This window comes from Cryptotermes secundus, unplaced genomic scaffold (genome assembly GCF_002891405.2).
Source record: "Cryptotermes secundus unplaced genomic scaffold, Csec_1.0 scaffold652, whole genome shotgun sequence".
Taxonomy (NCBI): Eukaryota; Metazoa; Arthropoda; class Insecta; order Blattodea; family Kalotermitidae; genus Cryptotermes; species Cryptotermes secundus.
Genome location: NW_019737992.1, coordinates 155,335 through 179,125, shown reverse-complemented (window position 1 = coordinate 179,125; position 23,791 = coordinate 155,335). Strand labels below are relative to the sequence as shown.

Genomic DNA, 23,791 nt, shown 5'->3' with positions numbered 1-23,791 from the left:
ATGCTTTGCCCAGGGTCGGTGAATCAGTTCGTGTTCTATATCCGAATTTAAACACATTTGGGGCTAATGGGAAGACAATATTGGTGCAATCGCCGAGCTCCAAACACAATTTCCCTACTGCTGAACTTACACGTTAGAAATTCTGGTTGGATACAGACGCGTATTCTGCAGAAAACTTTGAATTATTTTTATGTGTGGTAAGTAAATAGGCAGGGACTGTTTTCCCTCTGTTGCAATGCTGCAAGAAATGTATAATGGCTCTGATGAATTTGAGGAGCAAAAAAGTTATCCATAAATTTTATATTTCTGCCGCATTCTATAACACAAATGTTAAAGCTACAATTTTTTTGCTTGAAACAATAAGAAAAAAACACATTCCATATAAAGAGAACAAAAGCATCAGCTGGGAAGGTGATGCAGTAAATAAAAATCCCATTTATGTTTCAGCAAGAATAAAGTGTTTAAATTCATATGCGATATTTCACGTATCATTACAGTTGGAAACCCAGGCTGATTCTGAAGACCCAAATAATTTGAGTGTTAGTGACATGGTGTGCTACGAGTATGCAAGACAGGTATCGTGTGATGTGGAAGTAGACTTTCTCAATACGTATCACTCTTCCGTGATAACTGACACCAATCTTACATACATAACTTTATGTTGACTTTGGTTCTTCACAAAAACTGCTTTGCTTTATGCCTGAGACAATGAAAATTTTCGAGTAAAAATTTGTGCAATTATGGGTACTAAAAAAAAGCATTTTCAATATTTTTGGGGATTATTTTTTGCCTTTTAGTAGATGTAAAACGAATATTTTAAAATGTTTTAGCATCTAACAATCCGTTTGCTAGTTATGATTAATATATAAGAGTGTTTCCATAAATTTACACCCCAGGTTCCTGGAATCTGTTGTACTAAAAATATTATTTAATATAAATATTCTTTCATTTTTAGAAAATATTAATGGTATAATTGAAGAAAAATACACTACATGTGTGCAAATCCTTCCAAAAATAACGAAAATGCGCATTTTTGGAATATTTTTTCCAAATATAATGTAAATATATAAAAATATTTTATATGCATCAATGCCTTGAGGACTTTACACCATTTTTTTCAATAAATTTTTAATATGATCTGCTATCACTCATCTGTTAATTAGGATTACGTGTTCACGACTGTTATGTGTAAGTACCAGGCCCATATTTATTTTGGCATATATTTTAAACAAGTTGTGACAGTATTTGTGTAGCAAACCCGATTTAACACGAAGAATCATCACACAGTGTTAAACTACACAAATATATCACTGTTTTAGATCTCACAATACATTGCAGAGACAGAAATTTGAAGTTTTCAATATGGAGAAAACTCACACGACCCGATATCATAATACTTAATAGCTCCTGCCATCCATATGAACACAAACTGTCAGGTATTAACTTCTCACTAAATCGATTATACACGTATCCAATAACTCAAAAAAGCAAAGCACACACAAATAAATATCATCAGGAACACACTACAGCACTAACCTCCCCTACAAAAACAAGACATACACCGGCCCCTATCATCACGAAAGAAAATGGACCAACTTTATTGCGGCAAAGAAGTAAGAAGAATTACAAGGATCTTTAAGAACACATGAATAAATATAGCCTTTCAGACACAAACTACACAATACAAAATATAATACTTTAAAGCCCCTTTATAGTAGTCGAATTTTCCAAATTAAATGCCTAGACTTCCCACTAAAATATATCTGGCAAACAGGAAGAATATTTAATATTAGATCTAAAGAATACATTCACGCAATTAGAAGCAACAAGAGTAATTCCGGATATTCGAACCACATACTAAACACAGTGCATATATATGGAGCCATAACGGGCACAGAGGATGTTTTAAGGACAGGAAGGGAGGCAGACATTTAAAAATCTTGCAGAAATATCATGCTTATAGACCAGTAAAAATAACTTACATATATGACTGACACATACATCGACACACACAACCCCATATTCGAGATATTATGTGAGTTTTATGGCAGAAAGCAGCACACATACACCCAGTAAAGGTATTAAGGCGGAAGCAGTCACATGGAACTTTCATAATATTAATAAGTGACACACACACCCCTAACTATTCCAACACCGTGGAAATATACGAACCAATTGAGCATGTAAGTATGAAAAGAAACTGACGTACAGACACAAAACATAAAGAGATATTATATTATAATAATACTCGTACATTCTTAGACATTGCAGTTAGTAACAAGATAATATTATATCATCTGTAATAACTATACCAAAACAGGCGTAAGTAAAATTAGACAACTCTGAAATGCGTAAAAATTAAAAATAACGGAAGTCATTAATACAATGCACACATTACATATTACAGAAAAAACAGACCCCGCAGGAGGAAAACATAACGACGAGTGACGCGCTGAAACAAATATTTTTATGAACAGATGAGAACAAATGAAACTACACTGAGGTATTTCTATTTGCAACTAAGTCATTTTAAATGCAGTGGAAAATACAGTGCAAAGGTTTTAGCAAGATAAACATTTGCCTGGCCGAAACATGCAGCAAAGGGAAGGAGTAGGTGAAAATAAAGTTGAATTTGAGACGGAAATATAACATGACTGTTCAGCTTGTCAAGAACTGTTTCGCATTTATTTAGACTAATATTGGTTATTTCGCCGGTCACGGTAGCCGAGCGGTCTAAGGCGTGCACTGTCTTCGCTCGCTCGGAAGCCGGGATCGTGGGTTCGAATCCCACCCAGGGTATGGATGTTTGTGTGCGTTTTTCTGTGTTTGTCTACAGCTAGAGGCCTTGCGACGAGCTGATCACTCGCCCAAGGAGTCCTACCGCATGTGTAAGTTCTAGTAAACCGAAGGGAAACGGAGAGTTTCATGAAGGTAGGTCTAAGCCAAAATTGGGGCTGTAGCGCCACAGAGAAAAAAATATTGGTTATTTCAGTCACAAGTTCCCACTTCTGGATCTTACGCAGAACCAGTTTAACCTGCATCTTTATATCCTATATTTTGTGAAAATAATCTTTAAAATTTTTCCCACTCCTAGGCTGTTAGCTGATGATAATACGGTTAAGGCAATTCAGCTGGTTTCTCTCTTGAAATGTTATATTCTTGTAAATGTAACAGGGAAGAGTGGGGTGTTTCCACGTGGGTTTGTCCGTTGGTTGCTCTTCGAGGGACCATCATTTGCCTCGCGTTGATGACATTGAAGCCCAAGGTAGGCCGCACACCGGCATGCGTCAAGACATATAACAGTCAAGACACGATGTCTGCGACATGACGCAAAGAAAGAAGCTCAGTTGAAACGAATGAGATTTTGAAAACAGCCACACATCGGTCTGAGTCATGAAGCTGACGTCACGACTCAGACCGGTGTGAGGCGGGTTTCATAATCTTTGCGTCATGTCGCAGGCATCGTGTCTTGACTGTTACATGTCTTGGCATATGCCGGTGTGCGGCCTACCTAAGTTCTCAAGGCTGCCGGAAATACCTTCTGTTGACGCTTCTGGGGGAAGAGGATGGCTTTACTGCCTTTATAGGCTTTTCGGAATTTGGGGACAAGTTTATTTTTCTCTGGATAAGATTTCATGGCTGAATCGTCCGCCATTTTCTTTGTTAAGATACGGGTTCCCTTTCGGAACTGTGCTCTTTTTTGACGTGGTCTTTTAAGTCGCTTTGGAATCGGATTATGTTTATGGTAGAAGTCATCACTATTGACTGCGATCTACCTGGTTTTCTGGGAGCCTCCTGCTCTGCTCCAGTAGTCTCCGTGTCCATGTCAGTACATCTGAAAGGTCCAAAACTAGCTAATGGCACTTGGTTCAAGTTGTATATACATATATGCAGTCTCGGAATGGACCACGCAGAAAACATCTCTTCCAACAGTTCCTCCATTTTCGCCTGGATACCATGCTTAGTGAGGGCTCTGGTATTGGTGCATGCTTACAAAGCTGTTGGCTATCAGCGGGTGTGTTTGCAGAGTGGTTCCCTAGCAACGGCTGTCTCCTCTGGCTTAACAGGTCTTGCTTCGAGCAAATATGTCGCAATATAGCATTGAGCTCTGTGTATATTTGAAACAGTACGTTCCCAGAATTATGATGAAGTTTGGCAATTTGTTTTCTACCTGACCTTTCTCCCCCAGTTTCAGTAAATGCATTTTCAGTACCTGATTTTACGAAGATTTCATGCGTGCCGTCAACTTGCTGGTACTAGCTGCCTGAGATTCTTGAGTATATTACAGTGAAAAGCTGGAAACTTCCTCGTTAAGCGTGGAGTGAATATATTATGTTGATCATGAAATATCGTTCTGTTTTAGCCACAGATGCAGTCTGCCCACGGATTAGCACGCCATCTAGTGAATACTCTCGGTCCCCGCAAATGCTCCTTCACAGGAACTTTGTAGCGGTCCCACTGACGAGGCGTGTTGCGGGAATTTGGGAGCGGAAAGGAAACGCGGAGGATCAATTCTTGTGTAAAAGCAAAAGTAAAGTAAAGCTATTGCTGCAACAGGCCCTGAAGGCCCATAGGGTTGTGAGTAGTTGAGGTTCCCACATTCTCTAGACAGTCTGCTCACAGATGACGATGAGGTTGTCAGCCTTATGCGCCGGCCGCCCTTTGCCCCGCAGGAAGATTCCTGGTACTCATTTCTATAAGAGGCTGAGTCGACCCCAGGGCCATAGTACCGCTGGAAGGATCACAGGATGCCTATTCCTTACAGCAGCTGACACAAGGTGTAAAGTGTCCTGGTTAGTAGAGAAGATGGGCTGTATTAATTAACTGTATGCCTCCACCAAGAAGAGTTCTTTTTGGGAAGATAATAGTCGCTCAGCTATCCAAAGAATTCCGCTCATTTTTTAATTAAGTCCAGTCTCCACGGGAGCTTGCTATCCGTCTCTACAGCGAGCCAGTTAAATCCATTCTGTATCCTCCCACACAGATAATTTAATATTAATCTTTCATCTAAGTCTAGGTCTTCCAAGTCGCATCTTCTCTTCGTGACTTCCAAACAAAATTCTATAAGCATTTAACTCTCCCATGGCGTGCAAGAATTTGAAGAGGAAAGACAGTTTCAAACAGTGCAATTTTCTCTAACTTCTTGTCATTTCAGTCTTTATGTGTGATATCTAATAATGGTGTTGATGTTGCAACATCAAAGTGGAAGTGGCAGGATGGTTTTGGATGACTTTTGAAGGACGTGGAGGGTGACGAACGAATACTAGAATGAGCTGAAGAAAGTATGAAAAACTTACGAGGAGACCCAGTCTCGTGGCCTAGGTTAAATGAAGGACTTTCGGAGTATGAAATGCTAGTCAGTCTACCGCCATGCTCTGTTCTGGTGATAATGACGTAAGTCTCTGTGCTTAATCACTGCATCATTAAGACATAGGGTGTCCAGGAGGTAGGGCTTAAAAGTATCTGTCTATTTATCCATCCATCCATCCATCCATCCATCCCTGTTGCTCCCACTGGAAGCATAGGGCTTCCTTGAAACGCAAGTTTCACTTCAGTTTCTTAATCTCTACAGTCGGTAGGACTTCTCGGACGGGGAACAGATCGACGCAAGGCCGCTGTCTACAAAGCACAACACAAACACAGAATAAACGCAAATGTCTATGTTTTAGTGGGTTTCGAACCTACGATCCCAGTGTTCGAGAGGGCGAAGATGGTTCGTGCCTGAGACCGCGGGGCCACTGTGATCGGCTACAATACTCTGGGCAGGAGATAAGCAGCTAAGTAAAATTTAGATTTAGGCTGCGTCTCTCGCTTGCTATCTGTTCGAAAGGACGTGAGTAGAGCATAGATACATTCCGGAACGGAAATACCTTAAGACGCGAACTCATAGCATAATTTGGAGTCCGTAGCTTCTTATAACTGAATATTTCTCTCTCCTCTCGCTCCCGCTTTGGAGCGGGATTTCTCAGTTTCATGGCCATTTTACAGGCTGTGGGGCTCCTTGGTCGGGTGATCAGCTCGACGCAAAGCCTCTACTTAAACACAAGACAACACAAACACAGAATAAACGCATACACACCAAATATCCATGTGTGGGATTCGAACCCACGATCCCGTCTTCCGAGCCGCTCGGCTGCCGTGACCAGCTAACTCAAAATGAACTCAAGATATTCACGATGTGCGCTGTGTGTGCTAGTTCTTTCACTCCAAGTAGCGTCCTTATTTGTGATCTCTATTTCTTCATTAATTGTGGCATAAATAGTTTTCGCTTTATAAAATATTAATAGGCCTCTAAACAGATACTGAAATTTTGAATTGTTTCATTTTGGTCCGTTACACTATCAATCACAAGGTTAATAGAAAGTCCGTCGAGTGTAACGGCCCCTGTGTGCTGTGTGCAGTACACAGCACACAGCACACAGCACACAGGAACATATCAAACCATAAGCCATACAACCTCAAGCTGACGTCTCCCATCTTTGGGATGAATTAACAAGGAGGAGTTCAGCATTTTATATCAAATATTTTAACATTTTAGCCTTTTAACTTAAAAATAGGTTCGGATGAAAAGTGAGAACTTGAGAGTGTACTCAACTATCTTAGCATGTTTTGTGCTTTTACACGTCAACATATTGTAGCAACGTCCACACGACAAACATAATTGTGAACATCAAAAACAGCGACAGTGTTTCCATAATTATAGCAAGTGCCTCTGATGATGGTTGTGTCAAACCGAAACATGTAAGGCAGAAATAATAATAAAAAGTGACTTACAAATTGTTACACTCGACGGACTTTCTATTAACCTTGAGATACTGAAAAATTTGCAATTTTATGGAAAAGTTTTAAAGATATTTGACGATGATGCATTAAGATTATTTACTTAGTCTTTGTCCATCCTCTGAGTTTTAGTACAACAAACCCAAAAATTTCGAAATGGGTTTTATATCTTTCTTCACATGGGCGAGGTATGAAGTAAGTCCAACAGAGGAGCCTCGCATGCATTCACCGCCATTTCTGTAGACTCGCGGTTGTTGTGTTACACACTAAGTACACGGGCAAAGGGCAAATAAACAAATTTGTACCTTGTTATTTTGTAATTTAATTTACGTTAAAATGCTGATCACAATGATGTCGGGTCTTAGGCACTTCCTGATTACGGTCACTTGAACCAGATCATGGTTTCGAATCCCACTTGAGGGATATAAGCGTCATTTATGTCTTTCATTTTACTGTTTAGGCAGAGGATCCCTGTCTACCAAGTTTTACCCAACGTGTATAAGATCTGTAATTGCAGAAGTTCTTTCTATATTACAACAGGTCAGGGGATCCGATTAGTAAAGACTGAAAACAAAATATATTAAATTTATGCTCAATAGAAGCCAACAAATGTGCAGAATTATTAGTGCATTTTAAGGCACTTTCAAGAGCCCTCTCTCCTCTCAAGGGCTACGGTTACTTGTGAAGCAGAAATGATCTGATGAAGCGGAATTATTTGAACCCGTGATACGTGGAGTACCTCATCTTGAGAAATTTACTGATACTGGGCTCGGAGACAGATGTCCCTGATGTGAAGAGGATTCAGGCTATTGAGCCCACCGTCAGCCTGGGCTAAGAATCGTGTCTACTGTTTATACTTTTAAATAAATTAACATTATGGGGCATGAATACATCTAAATAATATTAAAGAATACAATTCGTGTACTAAGGAAACAGATACTCTGCCTGTGAAATTCCAGTTCCCGTATGTTGAAGCAAGTGATTCATTAGTTTTAAGAGTTAAGGAAGATTAAAGAAATGTTTTCGAATGCCATTGCCGACTGTCACTGATCCTTTTGTGCATTAGCACTTGAGCTCAGGGCCACCGGAGCGGTCACCCCGTGTCGTCCCCAACACAGAAATAAAATTCAAATACTTTACTGAGAAATTTGTCTCTCCGAAATCACAGGAACGTTAATGTTCTGAGAAATGAGAGCCGAAACAAAAGAGTAACTGTAATGATCTGTTCTTTTTACTGACAGGGGCCTCTACGTTTTGATTGCACCTGGGCCCCCACAATTATAAATTCGGCCATGGTAACTTTCCCATGGGCTTCTCTTGTGCAGAGATTATAGCCTTTTGTCGGAGTAACCAGACTGCCGGACTGTTACGTCCTTAGAACGAGACCAACGCGCAGCGACATGTTAACACAGACTTGTCTTACTAATAGCCCCCAATCCTCGGTCAAGCTCCACGCCATATCACATAATTAATGTTGGGACTACGTTTTCGGAACAGCTTGTACATCTGGCTTTCCGTTTGCCCTCGCAGTAGATCCAGAGTACAGTGTTTGACTTATCAGGTAATTACCCAGACACCATCTGGCGGTGGCAGGGCAAGGCATGTCCCTTCAACCCCGCCCCACCCTTCCCAACCCAACGACCACGTCAAAACTACCATAACTTGTTCCGACTTCCAAAACGAATTTTCCAAACAGAATTCTAAAAACTTGAAATTATTGATAACTCGTAATTGCTAGAACAGGACTAATGTATGTGTTACACCGAAACTTAGTCGAGAAGTTGGGGAAAAGTCTTCCCTGTGCGTATCATATCGAATTTAATCGAAATGTTTAAAACGTGAAACAAAGTTGGTGCTGAAACTCTTATACATCATTCTTGCCTTTCTACTTTCATGTTTGTCAGCTAGAAACTAATGTACTAATCCTCGGTACAGGGTGGCTCTCTGGTGGTGGCTTCTGTGAATGTGACGCCATAAAATTTTGTATAAGCTCAGCAACGTTTCGAGAAGCTTACTGTCACCGTCTTCAGGGTCGAAGAGTAAACTCTTGATGGTTCTTACATAACTTATGTTCCGACTTTTATCCCTGTCGCCTTTTCACACTTGCTGTTTGCTTCCGCATTGACTTCCATCCTGAAACGTCGGCACGCGTCTATCCGTTTGCACGGTGTGACTTCCCAGAATAGATTGCCATTTAACATGGAACCACTCTTTACAGAAACTCCCCTTTGATCTACTGCAGTCTTTTCGCTTTTTGGATTCTCATGTCGGTGAATGATGATTTCTGTCTTCAGGGAAGTAATGCCGTGTAGTCCGTTAGAAACCCACTGATATTTCGGAGGGCCGTTTTGTCTCCATCTTCAGCCAAGCAAGAAACCAGCAAAACTCAGACGACAAGCAAAGCACCCCAGAAAATTGCACTCTATGTGAGCCGTTCCTCTTCGCGACTTCTTTCTCTATGGTCCGTTTGAAAATTGGATGTTATATACGAAATGGGTGGTACAGAACAGTAGATAAGCATGTGTAATGTTTTCTTTCTCTCTCTCTTCTCTTTTATTGACAATCAGACTGTACAGTCTGTAAGTCAATGTGCTGACTGGTGTACAATCTATAAGTCAATGTGCTGACTGGTGTACAATCTATAAGTCAATGTGCTGACTGGTGTACAATCTGTAAGTCAATGTGCTGACTGGTGTACAATCTATAAGTCAATGTGCTGACTGGTGTACAATCTATAAGTCAATGTGCTGACTGGTGTACAATCTGTAAGTCAATGTGCTGACTGGTGTACAATCTATAAGTCAATGTGCTGACTGGTGTACAATCTATAAGTCAATGTGCTGACTGGTGTACAATCTGTAAGTCAATGTGCTGACTGGTGTACAATCTATAAGTCAATGTGCTGACTGGTGTACAATCTATAAGTCAATGTGCTGACTGGTGTACAATCTGTAAGTCAATGTGCTGACTGGTGTACAATCTATAAGTCAATGTGCTGACTGGTGTACAATCTATAAGTCAATGTGCTGACTGGTGTACAATCTGTAAGTCAATGTGCTGACTGGTGTACAATCTATAAGTCAATGTGCTGACTGGTGTACAATCTATAAGTCAATGTGCTGACTGGTGTACAATCTGTAAGTCAATGTGCTGACTGGTGTACAATCTATAAGTCAATGTGCTGACTGATGTACAATCTATAAGTCAATGTGCTGACTGGTGTACAATCTGTAAGTCAATGTGCTGACTGCTGTACAATTTAATAACTATTTAGTGTACACTCTTCTGGCGTGTGCGGAATAAACACCCAGTGATGTTTTCCTCAGTTCGTTAGATCTGATGGCCAACTTTTTTGAGTCTTCGATTTTGGTGAGGTTGTAGTACTGATTGAAGAAGAGGGTTGGAGTGATTTTCTAGTTTGCTGCAGTACTTGGTGCTGTTTTCTCGGATGACTTCTGTTACGTAAGGATTTTTTAGATCTGTATGTAGTGTGCGGTTGGATACATACCGTGGTGCGTTCGTAATGGTTCGGAGTATTTTGGACTGGACACGCTGTATAATGGCCATGTTGGATTGTGTGTAATGTATCTGCAGAATTATTGGAACGAAAATCATGCCCATATAGCAGATGTATAATTCCACTGGTTGTTTGTTATATTCAGTTTTTGTCCCATTTTATATTTGTGATGTACTTACTTCTGTCCATCGGAATTTTTGTTCTTACTGAGATTAATATTATGCCAAAAAATAATTAACTGGTGTTCGTAATACATAGGCGCAGGTATATAAATGACTGTATTTTTGGTTTCAGAAATAAATATGAAGTATGAAAAGTCAATTAAAGTGTTTTAATTCCGGTTATAACCACAAGGAAGGAGCCGGGATAACTCCGTCTGTACAGCGACAGGCTTCGGGCTGAAAGGCGGGGGTTAAATTCCCTGCGTCAAGACTGGTTCTCAGGCTCACCCAGACTCCTGTACGTTGGGTCCTGGAAGCCCTTTCCTCACGGCTAAGGTGGCAGTGGCGTGAAGCTGACCACTAATCTAGTGACGAGATTATCCACACAGTCGCATATTTTGAGAATGTAAAAATTGCAAATGCCTGGCCACAAGAGAGGCAGATGAAGGCTGTAGCATTAGTCCTATAACATAAAGAAGACATTTGAAATGTATGGATTTCACCTAGAGTTTGTAAAACAATGAACGGAAGGAGGTTACAGTAGATGGAGATAAGGGTTGGCTGTGAAAGCACAAAATGCTCTCAGTTTTTTATCTAAGACGACTCTTGAAAGAGACTAATTTCTGAGATCGGAAAGATGGCACTGTAATGTTAACATAAGTCCTGCGGAACTGTGATGGAATTGAACCGCTTCCAGTTCTTGACCGGTAGTGCCATCTGGTAACTAAGATGTTATTTAAAAATAAAACTATCCCTGTAACAGGCCATGGAAGCCCATAGGGTTGTGAGATGTTGAGGTTCCCAAATTTTGTAGACAATTGGCTCATATTTTATTTTTTACTGAAAACCGTCACAACACAACAATCAATAATACGTGTAAGTAGCTCTAGGAGATACTGAGCCTTGTCATGAGAGCACCAACTTCAGCAATTGTAACCAAAGCATTTATACAATACCTCGAGCACACAGCAATTATTGACATTTTGAGAACATTCCAAATAATAAACTATTACAGATATGTCGATGATACTTTAATCATTTATAATCCTCACATAACTAATATTGATAATACATTGTGCGAATTCAACAAGATACGCCACAAAATTCGATTTACTATGGAAAAAGAAACAAACAACAAAATCAGTTTTTTAGATCTCTTCATCGAAAAAACACACAATAATTTGCAATTTGAAATTTATAGGAAAACTACAGCTAAGGACTTAGTTAGTCACAATGATGCAGGCCATCCTTATGAACATAAAGAAGCCGCAATAAATTTCCTCGTCAATCGTATGAATAAATATTCACTTTCACACAACAACAAAAACAATGAAGAAACCATTATTAGAACAATACGTAATAATAATAATTACCCACAAAACACCATACAGCAAATATCGAAACCCTCTGTAAAGAATAATACGCATAAGAAAATTTGGACCACCTTTACCTTTTTCGGACCCGAAACTAAAGCAATTAGTAAATTATTTAAGAATACTGAAGTTGATATCTGGAGAAGTTCATGGAGGTAGGTATCTCATTTATAATCAGGAACAATATCAAACACTTACTGAGAATGCATGAAAATACGAATGGTAAATTTAACTTGAGCGGAATATGCCAATTACAGTGTGCAAAAGTCCACAGAAATGTATAAGACAAACTTGGCGTACATTCAAAATTAAATTTAAAGAACGGTGGACAAAATTCCAAATTGTCCCAGCACATAGTAGACACTATCCACGAATATCGAACAATAGATCAAACTATGGACATTTTGTACATCGGAAAGAAAGGTCGAATGTTAGATACTCATGAAAGATTTCATATATACGAAATCAGCAAGCAAAATATCCANTCAAACACTTACTGAGAATGCATGAAAATACGAATGGTAAATTTAACTTGAGAGGAATATGCCAATTACAGTGTGCAAAAGTCCACAGAAATGTATAAGACAAACTTGGCGTACATTCAAAATTAAGCATTCCATAATGACATACGTCCCAAATCAGTTGTAATGTATCTCTCCATCAAATCGGACATTTACACAACAGAGTCGCCCGTCAAATAGTAAGAAAACTACACAACCACAATAATTCAGTCAATACCATATATAATCAGTAAGTAATTCAACAGTAGTTACCAATGGTATATTATTTCCAGGTACCAAATATTAAATAATAACATACAACATAACAGCGGGCCTCCGAACCCCACATCAGCCAATGTGTATATAATATGCCCATATAAACATTGCATATATCACGATTACAACTGCCAACTTCCAAATACCATCACAGATACAACTTTTAACTGTACTTTTGACTATGTAACTGGTTATTTAAGACTTCAAATTTTATTGTAATTTATATTTTATATTCTCTCATATCATTTTATACCACTGTATACACTTGGAAGTTTAGTACTGTATCCTGTATTTGACATGCAATTCAGTAAAGAAAAGTTTAATGTATTTGCCTGATGATGGCCTTTGAAGGCCGAAACATGCAGCAAAAATATCTCCTACAGCTACTTACACGATTTATTGATTGTTGTGTTGTGACGGTTTTCAGTAAGAACTAATATGATACACAACAGGATGCATTCGCTGAAAATGTGGTCATAGATGGCGGCAAGGTTGTCAGCCCTACACGCCGGTCGCCCTTTACCCCCAAGAATATTCCTGGTACTCATTTATGTTAGAGGCTGAGTCGACCTCAGGGCCATAGTGCGGCTGGAAGGATTAGTTCAATTGAAAAATCCGGTGACCTCATCGGCACTTGAACCCGCGACCTTCCGACTTGTAGCATAGTGCCCCAACAAACTACGCTACCGCATACCCCGAGATGTTATTTACTTGAATTGCATTGTCAGAAGCTTTTGGGGTTTTTTAGTATTTAGCTTCAATTAACAGGACAGAGTTTGTTACGTTTTCCAAAATATACCGTTATTTCAGTTGTTAAAACTGTATCAGTATTGTAATGTACTCATGTTCTTAAAACCACATACACAGTTTACCTACGTCATATGTAGAAAAACTGACGTCACCTCAGGCTGAAAGTATGGCTGTAGGTTTGTTTTCTCATCAGGATCTGTCCACGTCTATTGGCTTCGTTAGCCCCACTGTTGGGAAGAAACAATAAACAACAGAAATATAACTCTTTTATTTAGACACATTTTTATCCAAATTTCCCTAAGGGTGGAGAGAGAGTAGGAGGATACAGAATATTGTGTCCGTGAAGAGAAATACAGTGGCAGCAAAACATACACATGTCCTTATCAACGAAATGTCGGTATGGAATGAAATTCACTCCCGCCACCAGGCACGAAAAATTGACCTCACTGCTTACCAATCTGTGGCGAAATTATTCTTTTCCCTGCCGAAAAAATCATTACGTTATACTGTAGACCTGTGGTTCAGAAACAAACATTTGCAGTGTAAACTGATTGATTCTTAAAAATGTTAACGACACCTTCTCAACTGCAGAAGTTATGGACGTGAAAGGTCGAATTGTATGGCGATTATGAATCATGAACTACGACATGTGTGATCTATAGTTAAGGCTTTGGGGCGGGGGATCACAGAAAGAATACCTGGTCCCTGGACCGAGTATCAAGCCAAGGGTAGGAAGCAAGGGATCCAACCAACCCCGACTTTCAATTTCCCATATGAGTGCTCAGAAAATGCGTAAGAATTTTTAAAATTACACACGGCAAAGCTTAATGATGTAATCTTTACTGAGCTTAATCGGAGTTTCCGAGAGAATCCCAAGATTGAAAACAAATTCAACAATTTAAATCCCGTCCCCTTTGCATTGTACATAAAGGTATCCTTATTAGAGGGTCATGATTCAGGTCATGAGAATTGATTCGGGCACCGGAGAAAGAGGATTTGAATTTAATTAATACCTCTAGGCTTGAACTTTTATGTTTAAAGGACACAGGTTTGCATATGCAGTAGAACTTGGTTATAACGTCACCAAAGGGACCTAAAAATAGTGTCGTTATAAACGAATGTCGTTGTAACCGAAATGGACACTTCCACAGTAGCCTTATGTTAGTCACGTAAAAATCTACCAAAAACCGAGTTAAAATGTTGCATTTTTTTTAGTGAAATACGTAGTTAAGTTCAGACTAACATAACATTAACATGGAATTGCCCAAATGTGTAATATCAAAGACATATTACAGCGCTTTTCACTGACAATACACACCGCACTAATACTGTATATTAAAGGTAGGCCTACTCACCAAATTACAGTAGATTACATCAATTGTTATGCCTTACTGTACCTAGATACGAGTACAGTAATCAGTTATCTTCATCTGTTTCCTGTTACTTGCCCAATACACACTTTCTAAATTACGTTCAATGTCCATATCAGAGAAATTCAGGAATGAAAATGACGTTACATACGAGGTTGATGCATTTGTGCATGTCGTACTAAGCAAGGTATAAAAACAGTTGCTTTATGAGGAATTAGTTCGTACCATTGAATATTTGACGCAATAGACAAGGTGTCGCAGAAACCGATGTTGTTATAACCAAGTTTTACTGTACTTTAATATCTTAAATATATTCGTAAATTTATACTATATATAATTTGTCGTTTTACCGTTTTCTTTGACTTCTTGCACAGGATCGTAAACTCCTTCAGGATAAAATTATAGAATAATTGTTGGTCATGTCCAGTGTGATTCAGTTTGTAGATATTTATTGCCTTTACATGTTTCGGTCAGCTGACCATCTTCAGAGGCCATAAGTTCAACATGTTCAGGAACTACAAAGTTCGTAAACTTAGAAGATTTTTTATATAAGTTATTTACAAATATTTGGAATAAAATCTTATTGATGTCTATATATTTAAGATCTTGAACCGATATGGTTTGTGTCCTTGTGCCTCTTCTGTTAAAACGGAAAGTTGGTGTCCTCAGAGATTCATGCACTAATGGCCTTTTCTATATCTTGTTAAGGTTCTGCAATTATTATGGGTATTACATATAAGTATATTTATCATTTCTCTGACCCCGAATTTATTTGAAATGTATCTGATGCGTTCCTACCTGTGTTGTGATGTCTAGTTGCTTCCCCTTTGGCCGTGTGTTGAGGCACTGTTTTGCCGTGTGCTGTGTAGCGTATTTATATCCCTGTTCCAAGTGACGCGCCTGTGCACGTGTACCCAAGTCTTATTTCAATGTCAGGCATACTGTTCAGGTGTCGTCTTCTTCTGGGCTCTTTAGTTGTTCTGTTAATACATTAAGCTATTTAAGTTGATATACTCGTATATAGTAATTTTTCTTTATATTCATGATATTCCTTTTCTAGTGTATTCGATCATTTATTTCCCTGATCCCTTCCTCAGGCCCGTGTTTCTGGACATTACCTCATGCATCTGTTCCTCAGGCTCGTGCTGCTAACCTTTACTTCATGGATCTGTTCCTCAGGCCCGTGTTGCTGACCTTTACCTCATGACTCTGTTCCTCAGGCCCATTCTGCTGACCTTTGCCTCATGGATCTGTTCATCAGGCCCGTGCTGCTGACCTTTACCTCATGCATCTGTTCCTCAGGCCCGTGCTGTTTACCTTTACCTCATGCATCTGTTCCTCAGGCCCGTGCTGCTGACCTTTACCTCATGCATCTGTTCCTCAGGCCCGTGTTGCTGACCTTTACCTCATGAATCTGTTCCTCAGGCCCGTGCTGCTGACCTTTACCTCATGAATCTGTTCCTCAGGACCGTTCTGCTGACCTTTACCTCATGGATCTGTTCCTCAGGCCCGTGCTGCTGACCTTTACCTCATGAATCTGTTCCTCAGGCCCGTGCTGCTGACCTTTACCTCATGGGTCTGTTCCTCAGGCCCGTGCTGTTTACCTTTACCTCATGCATATGTTCCTCAGGCCCGTTCTGCTGACCTTTACCTCATGGGTCTGTTCCTCAGGCCCGTGCTGCTGACCTTTACCTCATGAATCTGTTCCTCAGGCCCGTGCTGCTGACCTTTACCTCATGGGTCTGTTCCTCAGGCCCGTGCTGTTTACCTTTACCTCATGCATATGTTCCTCAGGCCCGTTCTGCTGACCTTTACCTCATGGGTCTGTTCCTCAGGCCCGTGCTGCTGACCTTTACCTCATGAATCTGTTCCTCAGGCCCGTGCTGCTGACCTTTACCTCATGGGTCTGTTCCTCAGGCCCGTGCTGTTTACCTTTACCTCATGCATATGTTCCTCAGGCCCGTTCTGCTGACCTTTACCTCATGGGTCTGTTCCTCAGGCCCGTGCTGCTGACCTTTACCTCATGAATCTGTTCCTCAGGCCCGTGCTGCTGACCTTTACCTCATGGGTCTGTTCCTCAGGCCCGTGCTGTTTACCTTTACCTCATGCATATGTTCCTCAGGCCCGTTCTGCTGACCTTTACCTCATGGGTCTGTTCCTCAGGCCCGTGCTGCTGACCTTTACCTCATGAATCTGTTCCTCAGGCCCGTGCTGCTGACCTTTACCTCATGGGTCTGTTCCTCAGGCCCGTGCTGTTTACCTTTACCTCATGCATATGTTCCTCAGGCCCGTTCTGCTGACCTTTACCTCATGGGTCTGTTCCTCAGGCCCGTGCTGCTGACCTTTACCTCATGAATCTGTTCCTCAGGCCCGTGCTGCTGACCTTTACCTCATGGGTCTGTTCCTCAGGCCCGTGCTGTTTACCTTTACCTCATGCATATGTTCCTCAGGCCCGTTCTGCTGACCTTTACCTCATGGGTCTGTTCCTCAGGCCCGTTCTGCTGACCTTTACCTCATGAATCTGTTCCTCAGGCCCGTGCTGGGCATAGGCTGAGTATTCTATGTACAACCGTGGCTTCATGGCAACCATAGCCTTGCCATATTTCTACAGGTTCAACCAACGAGTGTTTAAGCTAACTGCATGTAATTTCTTGTCGATTCATTGTGTGTATGAGCCAGGAAAGTATATTTGCTACTTCGGACAGAAAGCGTATTTATGCCGCATCTTCTCTAATTGAAGTCTTTACTTCGGTGTAAGAACTGAGGCGCCTACTGTTGCAGTACGCCGTCATGTTCAGGGTGAGAAAGTTTTCAGTGTCTCGACTTAGCGCGTTCTGCCTCCAGCTTCTGTTTGAGACCATTACTGACGTTTAGGAGGAACTTGTTGCATCAGTCTTCATGGTTAAGCGACCATAGAGATGGAACTAAGGTAGAATTTTCTTTCAGAAAGCTGCCATCTAAACCCTGAAAACTGACATAGTGCTTTGCTTTACTTTTGTGTCGAAACGCTGAACTTAGTTACAAAAGTTTCTTTGAAGACGATGGTACCACAATCCTGAAAATGAAGACAGCATGACCCTACGAAACGTCGGCATCTATATTCTGAAAATAGAAGTAGCGCTGTTATTTAATCCTGAATTCGGAGGCAAAAAATTATCCTGAAACGCTGACACCTAAAACATGAGCATGGAGGCAGTACGTTCATAAGAAACCTTAGTACAACATTGCACATTCTAAGAGTCTGAACAATATTGGAATGGGATTGTTATTGCATAGGTAGATCTTGTATCCCAGCCTCTGCTAATCATGTTTCTTCCATCGCTAACGCCACCAGAGGCCTTCTTTCTTGAGCAGCTGATAGTTGCTCAGATTATCTTGATGTTCTCAGATCTTATGAAACTCGATATCCCATTACAAATGGCCGCTATTAGACAATCCACAATTGATGTCTCAAATTTGTGATCTAGCGAGTCCCTGTTTTTAATTTTGGTCTGGAGACTGGGTACTAATACTCAAGTTTTCTCACCGTTTTCCTCAGCCCATTCAGGTAAATTAGCGTTCGAAATTAAGCCACGACCACTTCCTTCCACGTCCTTTGAAATTTATTCACCAGTTCTCCTATAATGGAACTGTGTACAGTCTGAGCACAGTGAGTGAATAAATCAATAAATAAGATTTCCTGAGCTCGACCCTACGAAACTCAAGCAGTTCATACCCGTAAGTGCTAGGGCACACCAAGGAAAGTAGCAACTGCAACGCAACCGCAATTTTCGAGAATTGTTATCAGCTAGAATGGAACACATGCTACCTAATGGAGCAGCGAAAATTGAGGAAACGGCAACCCAACTCGCGGAAAGACTGAGGAACTCAACTTCCAGGCAACAGAGCATGCCAGTCTTCTCACAATTGCGTTGCCGCGTGGTGTCCTAGTATCCGCTGTTCTGTGACGCGCTTCAGTAATTTATTTGTTTGTTAAGGCGGCACGAAAGGTTGATGAAGCTGCTAATTCTGTTTTTATGCAGTTAATTGAACAAGAGCCTGGTATATATGACAAACGACACTCAGACTATGCTAGGCAGAACAAAATAGATTTGGCTTGGGAAAGAATTTCTCATGGGACGAAGGAGTCTGGATCCTAGTTAAGTTCTTTCGAAACTCCAAGTCCCTCAGTTTAAATTGTTCCAGAAGAACGGATGAACCAAATGTTTTATTTTCCTATTATTGGATTTAAGCATCTGTTACATTAATATATCATTTATTTCATATATATTTCCGCCTTAAATACAACTTATTTTATAGTCACCTTTCTTCCACATTACATGATTCGGCTATATACGGCCATCATCAGGTGCCTTGTATCTGCTAAAATTGTTGCACTGTATGACAAAATTTCCAATCGTGTGTGAAGGTGATATTTCCTTATTAAAATAAATTGAACTTAATTAAAGCAAGTTAATTAACATCCCAGTACTTTCTTATGGTCGTCCTCTCTTCTCACGCCGTCTCAACCGCCACCACATTGTGACAGGATCAGTATTATTATCTTCCACTGCAGAAGGCAAGTGCACGAAATTTAAAAAATACAGTCATGCATTACGTCGGACGAACATACCCACTGAAGCTGATGTGAGCAACCAATCAAACAGAAGTTTCCTCAGTGTGTGCCTTCTAAGGTGGAAACCAGTCGCCTACTTGAAACAGGCGACATTTGTCGGAAATTGCAGTTGCGTTGCAGTTACCAGTTCCTTTTTATGCCCTCGCCGTAAATGCTCACACCAGGAATATTAAAGAAGATTTTCTTCCACACGTAAACTAAGGAGCTAATTTAATACTGCCTAATTTCTAATTATTAAAATAATTAATTATAAGTGCAAGATTCTTTTATTTATTAATGGCAAATGCGATATCACTTTTCTCTATGCAGTTGAATCTGTCTTCATCTTCCTATACGGTTAATCGTAATGGTGCTGGGTGGGAAACTAGTGCGAATGCGCTGGTTGCTGATAGTGCTACTTCTGCCGATAAGTGGATCTGCCAACAGTGATTGCCGTTATTGCTTACATAAGTTGGAGCTCTGTGTTCGAAATTGTTGCGCCTGAAGGATAAAGAGGTAACTGAATTCGATTTTTTAAGGAAGAGAGGAAGACGCGGGGTGAAGGTAACAGGGAGAAGCGGAGAGGGGTGACGGTACGATACGAAAGACATGATTCGCCGCTGTATTTCAGCTGGCTGCTCCGCTGGTTCAAATTTATACCCAACTCTAAAGCAGAGTAAAGTAAAGCAAAATAACATTGAAGTTTGTTGAACTTTGTTTCATTATACACGTAATATTATCACGTGATTGAATGTCTACAGACGAGGTTCAGATTGGCAACCGGATTTATTGGACACAGACCTAGCGCACATATGTAATTTTTAGTTTAACGATTGTTGGCCGACAGTTGTCCACGTCGCCGAGAACCATTGCGTTTAATGGGAGTGCAGACACATCACGATAGTTGTTCCAGCAGTCGTCGAGCAGTTGGATTCCACCTCAACTGCCCGCCGACCCAGCTGTTGTTGAGAACGCCGGCGTACACGAGCTGTTATGAGAGTGCAGACACATCACGATAGTTGTTGCAACAGTCGCCGAGCAGTTGGATTCTACCTCAACTGCCCGCCGACCCAGCTGTTGTTGAGAACGCCGGCGTACACGAGCTGTTATGAGAGTGCAGACACATCACGATAGTTGTTGCAACAGTCGCCGAGCAGTTGGATTCTACCTCAACTGCCCGCCGACCCAGCTGTTGTTGAGAACGCCGGTGTACATGAGCTGTTATGGGAGTGCAGACACATCACGATAGTTGTTCCAACAGTCGCTGAGCAGTTGGGTTCTCCCTCAACTGCCCGCCGACCCAGCTGTAGTTGATAACGCCGGCGTACATGAGCTGTTATGGGAATGGGCACACATACAACTGGAAATCGTGCATGAGCAAAGGTAACGGAGTCTAATGTCGGCCCTCGAGAAGATTAAACAAAAACTACACGTATTTCAGACTGCGAAACTGCTGGTGAGGGAACACCACCAAGTCCCACATTATGAACATTATCAGCAAAGAAAAGGAGCTTGAAAAAGAATGAAATGCATGAGGCACAGCTTCTACAAATATTGAAAGAGAAGACAACTGCAACGTCCGTAGATGATGATACAAGTTTCGCACTATCTTTAGTGCCAATATTAAGGTCTTCCATGCCCTGCGTGGGATTCGAACCCACGATCCCGGCTTCCGAGCGAGCGAGCCTTAGACCGCTCGGCTACCGTGACCGGCCCATTAAAGTCTTTACCCGAAGAAAATAAATTGCAGGCCAGGATTGGAATTTTAAGTAGCTTAAAAAAGTTTAAATTTCTGTCGGCCACCAGCATGTTCCATCAAAATCTGCGGGGGGATTCCGTTCTGAGTTTCATTCAGCACCATCTCCACTCACATACCAATGCTGCAACGAGTAGTATCACCCTGTTCATTCAAACTCACCGCCCATCACTTCTCATCAAATGAACTTTCTCCTTTTTCAGGCCTCTGTTCGACAGTTTTGTCATGCAAACGCTGCATTTCCTCCAAATATGCCACAAGTTAATCAAATAATCAATGATCCTTCATCATCCACAAGCATGCAAAACGAGCCCGCAGTTTCACCTGCTAGTGTTGCTTCCCATCCGTCAATGAGCTCTCTCATTCCCGAACCTAAAGTTCAGATACATCAATTAAGTGTTCTGTTTCTGTGCTGTTTAAAGTATTGTAGAATGAAAACAAATTCAAAATTAAAAGAAAAGTTCTATGAGACTATAATCTGAATATGTACCTTTATTTTTTTGCCAGTTATTGACTTATTTTCTTCACTTTTAATTTCAATAATAAATGATATTGCTTCAGGGCAATTAAAAGGAGAAATAAAATAAAAAACGTTTCTTCTATAATCACATTATAATTTAAAATTATAATGCTACAATTAATATAGGCCTATGTCAATTAAAACTAATAAAAATAAACGATTATTATAATAATAAAAATATTCATGTTCTCTTACTTTAGTGTTACAATCAGTCTTTCTGTAGGTGGTACAGCCAATCTCCATCTTGTATTCTTGTACAAGATATGAGGTTTCAGAAGAGGCAACAATTCAACAAAACTATCAATAGTCGTACACAATTACTGGGAATTTGGACTTTTTTCATCTTCCGAAATTCTAGGAAATAGAATACACGACATTTCGGAACTGGACCTGTTTCCGTCTTCTGGTGAGGAAGGAAACACCTACTCAGTTGAACCCCTTAGGAAGAGCTAATCTTAATCACTGGACAACTCTTGTCACATTTATCCAGCTATTTCAACATATAAGTTTCCGAAACGTCGTGTCATCTGTTACCTAGAATTCCGGACGATGGAGAAAGTCCAAAAACCCAGTAATTCTGTGTGTCATCCACCATCGTCAGAACGCTTTAGAATCTATCAATACTCATTCTGCAATAATTGATAATTCTTGATGAGTATTGTCTCAGTTCATGGTACAATGTGTACAATTTTCCTTTTAACAGACACTCGCTACAAATAGTGTGAACCCTTTTTTCCTTGAATCTTAACAACAATGCAACAATGCACATACTACTGCTGTATCATACACATCTATGCTGTGACTGATCACTGGCGCAGTTGTGGACAACTCGAAATTGTATGTGTGCCCACGTCCCTCGACAGTCGTTGGGCCCCCACGATCGTGCACAAATATCGGCCAGCAATCGTTCAACTGAAAATTGCATGCCTACACTATGCCTTAAGCAACTCGTGACTACACTTGAGAGACAACTGTCACTCACAGACTAGTGTTCTCAGTTATGTTGCTTGGTAATAGCTTTCAACCTTTGACCTTCCTCACGTCCTCACACCAACCTCCTAATGTTCTAACTGCTATCTCAGGACTGTCTTGTAATGGCAGCTGCTTTTGTTTTTATAGCCCGGCACGGACGGCAAAGAAAAGGACTCTTTTATTATAGCATGGTCTCTAGTTGCCGGGGAAACGTGTCCACAGGGTTGTTCCTTAGCAGCGGCTGTTTAGGCAGCTGCTACGTAGCAATGGGTATACATGACACAATATAGAAGTATCAGTCCACATAACACCAAAGCGGAATTTTGCGAACACGCATATAATATATCAGGTTCCATTAAAGACGAATTTCTTGACTAGCTGAGCGACTGTTAGATTATTAGTTAAGGTTCTGATCCGTGAAATTATTTAGATACAGTCATGTCTCTCCAATTTTGTTTCTTGACTGTCCCATTTTACGAAGTTATGCAAATTTTATAAAAATGGAATATTTAATACGATTGTGTACCACATGTCACGGTCAAATGGTTCTCTTAGTATTCCGAAGATCTCGGGGTCAGATACCAGCCGGCAGACCTTCTGTTCTGAGAGGTAGTTGTTTGTAAGGTATCATGTTGAAAGTGCCTCATATGGCATAATTTTCACATCAAGATCCTAGACTACCGGTCGAGGCATTCAATTAATATTAAGGTTATCACTTCAACAGTTTGGAAGGTTGCCGTGTTGTATTGCTGTTGGCAGGAAATTATGAACTACGTTGTTGAGATGGCCTCAGATGGCATGATGTACATTCCATGTTCGATGAAGGTGGATTCGGGTGTTAGGAAGGTTTTGGGGGGGGGATACATATACAGGCCAGTCACAGTAGTCGAGCGGCCTAAGGCGTGTACTGCCTTCGCTCGCTCGGAAGCCGGGATCGTGGTTTCGAATTCCACACAAGACATGGATGTTTGGCATGTGTATGTGTTTATTCTTTGCTTGTGTTCTCTGTTTAGGTAGAGGCTCACAGAAAATCTCTTTTGGAATTTCGTTTCCATTATCTCATGTGGATTATTTGGGACCACGTATACACATTTCATAAATTATTTACACCGTCCAGGGTAAAAGACGCCTCATCACTGAATAAAATGACGCTTAACAGTTCGGGATGAGCTTTTATCCAGTGGCACAAATCCATACGCTGAGCATGATCTCCTGGTTCCAG

At 40.7% G+C, this 23,791-nt stretch overlaps 1 protein-coding gene and 1 long non-coding RNA gene across 2 annotated transcripts in view; one reads left to right on the top strand and one right to left on the bottom strand.

The window, feature by feature from the left end:
• LOC111870658 (protein CBFA2T1) overlaps window positions 1–23,791 on the top strand; it is a 657,082-nt gene that overhangs the window by 478,360 nt on the left and 154,931 nt on the right. The gene's annotated exons all lie outside the window — the stretch shown is intronic.
• Window positions 10,620–15,565, bottom strand: LOC111870660. The gene is made up of 3 exons (XR_002843891.2): window positions 15,526–15,565; window positions 13,484–13,584; window positions 10,620–10,921 (listed from the first exon to the last, which is right to left on the bottom strand). It is a non-coding gene; the product is annotated as an uncharacterized LOC111870660 (long non-coding RNA).